The sequence below is a fragment of the Meriones unguiculatus genome, chromosome 1, assembly GCF_030254825.1.
Source record: "Meriones unguiculatus strain TT.TT164.6M chromosome 1, Bangor_MerUng_6.1, whole genome shotgun sequence".
Taxonomy (NCBI): Eukaryota; Metazoa; Chordata; class Mammalia; order Rodentia; family Muridae; genus Meriones; species Meriones unguiculatus.
Genome location: NC_083349.1, coordinates 130,763,713 through 130,770,107, shown reverse-complemented (window position 1 = coordinate 130,770,107; position 6,395 = coordinate 130,763,713).

Here is a 6,395-nt window from a genome sequence, read left to right as displayed (position 1 = left end):
CACTTATAAAGGAGTAGAGGGAAAAGACTTGGGAGTCCTCTATTAAATGGTGAAGGGATGAAGGTGCAGTGGTCCTAACCGGCCTAGGACACAAAATAACATTTAAAATGGAGGGTTGGTGGGATGGCCTGAGTCAAATCTCTGGGACCCACAGGTGGAGGGAGTTAACCAGGCTCTGGCAAGTTGTGCTGTAACCTTCGTGCATGCTACCGCATGTGTATGACACACACACACACACACACACACCTGCACAGACTGAGCAAGCTTTGGACAAATGAGAACATTAGATACCCAGTAAGTAAGTTCTCAACCTTGCCTTGGCTGCAACCATCCTGAAAAACCAAAATTCTCTCTATTTCCTAATTTTGGCTTCTACAGACTTGGTCTTCCTGCGAAGCCTCTGGTGGCCTAGAACTCATGATCCTCTTGCCTCAGCCTCCAGAATGTCTGGGTTTGGGCTTTACCCTGCCTGGTCTTATTTCTCTTTTCTTTGTGCATCTTAGTGTTGGGCATCTAAGCCAGGGCAAGCACTCCATCACCGAGTTTCATTTCCAGCCTGTTACGTTGTATATTTAATGTGAAAGGCCTTAAAAGTAATTTAGTTGAAATACTGAGATTACGTTTTAAAATTTATTTTTATTTTATGTGTATTGGTGATTTTCCCGCATGTGTGTCTGTGTGAGGGAGTCAGTCCCCTGGAACTGGAGTTAAAGATGTTTGTGAGCTGCCACGTGGGTGCTGGGAATTGAACTCAAGTCCTCAAGAAGAGTAGCCAGTGCTCTTAACCACAGAGCCAGCTCTCTAGCCCTGGAGGAAGTCACTTTTAATTGTTTACCTTCCATTTCTGTCCTAACTGGACACCAACTTGTGTCTTACAGATAATAAGAGAATAAACTGCACAATCCTGGAATTTAGCCTGCCTCCCTTAGGCCAGCATTCAATACAAGAGTGCCTTCCTTTACATGACTATTTTCTTGACATGGGAACAAATTTTCTTCTGTTCTTTCTCTTCTTGAGACAGTCTCAGTAAGCTGCCCAGGCTGTTCTTGGGTTCAAGCCATCTTTCCAACCACCCTCCCCAGAAAGCACCACTAGCCTCCATTACAAATGAAATTTTTAGAAATGGCATATTTTAATTATTTTAAGGTAGGTGGCCATTATAAGGATATTTCCCCCTCATAACTGTTCGTAAAGGTGCTGCTAGACTATTGTTGACACTTCAAAGCTACAATGCACTATGATAATCTATAAAACTTTACGGTGGTGAGGTGTGATGATGAGATACATAATCTGCCACTGTGTTATTGACACGGTGAAGGTGGCACAATATGCAGCTGGAAGCTGTTCCAGTTGAGCATCTCACCAGAAAGGCTTGGGACCAGGATTACAGGTTTCTAATCCTTTTGGAATTTGGCGTATTTGCACACTTCAGCCCCTGAGCATCACTGATTGGGAGACGTGAGATCCAGAAAGTGCGGCAATCTGCAAACTGAGAGCTGACAGGATGCTTAAAGGTTCAGACTCTACAGCATTGGACTTCTTGGTTAACCCGTGACGCTTAACCCGTGATGGCTGCAGAGAGGAAGCAGCCCTTAAAGCACATAGCAAGTATTTTGAAAAGTCGGTGTTCAAAACAGCGCGTGACATATGCGATATATTAGAAAATCCATGCTGCTCATTTCTCCTTGTCATTCACTGTCCATAAGACACCTATTTAATTGCTTATTTGCCAGACCAAAAGATGATTGCAGAGATGGAGAGTGGCAGCAAAGGAAGCCATGATGTGACTGGGAGGGAGCATTGTTAATAAAAATATTAGTTTATTAGCACAGTATTATGAAAGCTGGGAACACAGAAACTATTCCTGTGATTTTTATGACACAATAATCCTTATAATGCAGTGCTTTCAGCTAGCAAATAAAAATGTATACAGAACCTTCAAGCAGAAACGCCAAAAATATTTTAAGAACTTTGTGTTAAGTAGGTCAGAAAACAAGAAATATCCATTCTAGAAAAAATTTTAATAAGAGACCCAAGAATCACTATTTCAGCTTGAGTTTATAAGCCAGATGTGAATGAAATAGAATTATTTATTGACTACTCTCATTTCATTTATACCAAATTGTGCAAATCTGCATGAACTTTTGACAGCAAATGATCGCCAAAGCAGCCCTTTCCTCTATTTTCTGAGAGTACTCAACTTTATTTCTATAGATTATCTCTTAAAGTCCAAACAAAAATGATACAGCTGTTAATAGGTTCCCTGAAATAAAATTTCTTGCCACTATTGTAAGCTTAGCATCTGATTTTGAACCCAAAATCAGATATATCTTTCCTGTATACCCTATTTCAATGAGGACATGAGTAATCTCAGTTATGCGAGGAAGAAACCCAGCAATCGTTCTTGCTTCAACTTTTGTTAATTCTTCTTCCCAATGGGTTTAGGGAGAAGACATCCACACATCAGCAACCAAAGGTCATGCTTTGTGGTCACCTGAACAAAATCTGAACTTCTAGTTGCCGCATCAAAGATAGGAAGCATATTATGATTTGGCTCCAAAATGATGCTCATTATCTTCTAGGCATTTCCTTTCACAGGTTACATGAATACTTTGAACTAAGTTAATTATAAAAAGAACTTCTTTTCAAACAGTAGGATAATATGGAGATATTTGTGTGAGTTTAAATATTCTACTAAAAAGCTATCTGACACTCTGGTGACAGTATTTTTGAACTATATGGTTTGATCTCAGTTGTATTTGTTGAGCTTTTGATAATGAGAAAAGTGATATCATAAATGTTTAAACAAATGTCATGGGTTTTCTCAGTTTTTCTTGGGCAAAGTAGTAATTGTTCTAGATATAGTGGTATCCATGGGAATTGCTTAATTCACCTCTAAATAGATGAAATAGCATTTCTAAGTAGCATTTGTGTATTTTTTAACTAATTTTTAAACACTCTTTAACCAACTAAAACTTGTTTAAAATAAATTCTTAAACTGCTGGTATTTTGATTTGAGTTTTTTTTTCACATGTTAGCATAGATTTAATGCTTGTGTACAGTATACATACTAATCAAGAGGAGGTGTTAATTTTTATGTTAATCTTATGAAAACATCTGAAGAGTAAGATTTTTACGATCTTATTGATCTTTGTTTTAGCTTTTGAGTTGGCTGCTTTTGTTGGTTAACCGAGAATTAAATGATGGTCATGTTAAATATGCATAAGATACTAAGGTATTCACTTAGCTCCCAAGGAAGTGAAAAGATGGGTTAGATATCTGCTACAAGAAGGGGGGATTCTAATAATTATATGTATTTATCTCTGATTAAACTATCTGAATCTTGTAGAGGAATGTTAATTCAGAACATGGCTGTTCTGGCAAGAGATCATATCCAATGACCATCTAGAGTCTGTGTAATCCAGCTGGATATAAACACGCCTTTAACCCAGGACACAGAGGCGCGTGCAGATCTGAGTTCAGGGCCAGCCTGGTATAGAGCAAGTTTCAGATAAAGGAAGGCTTAGGTCCAGCAATTGTGATACACACATTTAATCCCAAACAATAAAAGAAAAGTTAGCTTGTAGAAGGAAGCACCCGTGTTTGAAAGTGATGTCTGAGTGGCAGAAAAGGTGACAAATCAGAGAAAGAGCTTACAGACGAGGATATGCCCAGCTCTCATGAAAAGAGACACGAAAGAGAAGCTACTTAAGGGACAATGCAGAGAGAAGAGGTGGTTTTACCAGGAGTTATAGACAGGTTACACAGAGAGAGAACTGAGGTGAAGACCAAATGAGCCAAAGAATGAGAAGGGGCTAGGAGAATAGAGCAGATGGCTGGAGTTAGTTTGAGAGCGAGCTGAGCAATTCAGGGGCTGAGAGAGAGAGAAGCCAGATTTAATCAGTCAGTTGGGAGAGGAATTTGAGCCAGAATATCTGAGTCGAACCAGCCAGCCCAGAGCTCAGCAAGAACAAGAAAGGGTGAGCTTATTCAGCAGTAAGTCCCAGAGGCTAAAAACATTATAGGGCCAGGTTAGATTGTATGGAGGCTAGAAGCTTCCAGGACTAGGCCTAGGGTTAGCAGATGGAGGCAGTAAGTCTCTGAGGCAATTAAACCAGGCAAATAAAAGTTACTTTTACAGAATCTAACTTATATTTAAAGATTTGGAAATTAAGTAAATAAGTAAGGTAATAACAATTGTTTTAAAATCTTCGTTATTGTTTTCAGTGGGGGAGGGCCAATAAATAGTACTAAATACATGAATGAATGGGAAAGATCTATGGAGTTAGCAAGGGGTAAGACTTCATAATTAATGTGCATTACCTTTGTCTGAAGTCAAAATTATTCTTCCCATAGTGGTAATTTACAGCTTAAAAAAAAAAATCACCACCAAGGCTTTTGGTAAAACCTGGAAAGTGTTTCTGTTTGGCTTTACCCTTATTCCCTTTTAGTAACATTCAGGAGAAGTCGGTGTTACGGTCTACATACTCAAGACGAACAGATAAATCAGTGGCTCAAGCTTTCAAGATTCCAGTTTTGGAAAATACAATTTTTTCTTTTTTTAGTTTCAAGAAAATATAAATATCACACATATTAATTTTAAATTATTAAGTATACTCTAAGGATAGACATTATTGATTTTAAATTAGTAAGTATACTCTAAGGGTAGAAATTATTGTTTGGGTTTAGAAATCAATATTGGTGTTTCTGTTCTTAAGTTATGGATGGATCTTGATGCCATTCCACTAATAAAAGAACAAGAAGAAAATACAACAAATACGAAATAGGTGAAACAGTCATGCTTTTTGGGACCACACTACCGTGTCTGAAAATTGTACGTTAGAATCTTTTGCTTTTTTACTAAGGGGGTGGGGTGAATTAGGCGTTCTGTTTGGTTTCCTCTAGATTATTTTGAGGAAAGTAATGATTGATTACTATTTGTGAGCATTAATGCCAATCTCTGCTCAATTGGAAGGGCTATTTTAGAAATAGTTTCTGCTTCAAGAGTCCAAATGCAGAACTCAAAGGAATCTGAAACCTTGTTTCAATCATTCAGGTAGTATTTTGTTTATTGATTCTGTGATGTAGCTTTAGGATACATTTAAAAATTTGAGAAATGTGGGAAGCTTTAAAGACAGATGATTTCGAGCTCTTCCCTAAATCTTTAGAAGAATTCTTACCAACTCCATTCCTTCCTCTCAATTTTTAGCATATGTCTAATAATCGGAAGAAATAAAATCTAACCTATAGCTTATATGCTTAAACACTTCAAGTTCAAAGAAGAATGCTCAATAATGCCTAGAGTAATGCTTATAACGTGAATAATAAAAGCCAATTACAGAGCAGCTGCACCCAGATGCTATGAGCAACCTCCTTTGAAGGGAAGGTAACTAAAGCAGGGAAGCCATTGCCCACTTCTGGTGAGACTGCCTTAGAAACATTAGGAAGAAATTCTAGTGGGAAGGCAGTTTTCTTTCTCAGCCCTTAGGGAGACAGTTAAAATAGTCGCCAAAGAAACTTACAAGTAAACTAGCAACTAAGAAAGTTTATAGCATACGGTATATTTATACTTGTCTGTGTGAACCTAAGGAAAATGCAGGCCAATACGGAAACATCTCTTCATAAACCTCAATTTCAAAGCAATCGTCCATATTCCGTAACAGCTGTGTAAATTCTCGAGCCCCCGGTATCGTCTCATTCCTTCAGGTCAGGGCACCTGGTTGTTTCTCAACGAACCTGGTCAAACTGAACACTGGTAAAGCTTCCTTAGTTGTTGTGGGCGTAGTGAGGCAAGGGTTGGGTAAAAGAATCTAGCTCATCCGCTTCCGAGGGCAGTTCTGAAGCAACCTTTGTAGTCCCTATCATGCCTGGGCCGTGATTTGTGAGTGATCAAATCCCTGGCGAGTCTGCACTGCTTCCGCTTGTGCAGTCATCTTCTTCCCCTCGCACTAAAACAATACCTTGGCCACCTGCCAAACTTTGAGCAGCAAGCTATTCTACTGTTTATGGCTGGGAATGAGTGCTGCAACAAACACCGACGACGCTCTGAGCCCTCGAAGAGGCCAAAAAGAAGAGAGGAAGCCCTGGCTTTAAAACACTCCTTTCCTCCGCCCCCTCCCTTTTGTCTCAGACACCAAAACAAACGAGCTGATACACGTGTCCCTATGACTCTTGTTTACTATCAAGACTGCGCTGCGCGCTCACCTCTGGGATAAGTAGTTCATCTAGCTCCTCCCGCCGGTTATTTCGTCAGCTAAGGAGCAAGGTTGAGACTACTCACCCACAATCCACTTCGATAGCAAAGTTTGGCTCCGGTCCCCAGAGTCTCGGCAGCAATCCAATCCAAAGCGCTTTCTATGGTGATTGACAAGTCAGCTTCTCCAGTAAACACAACA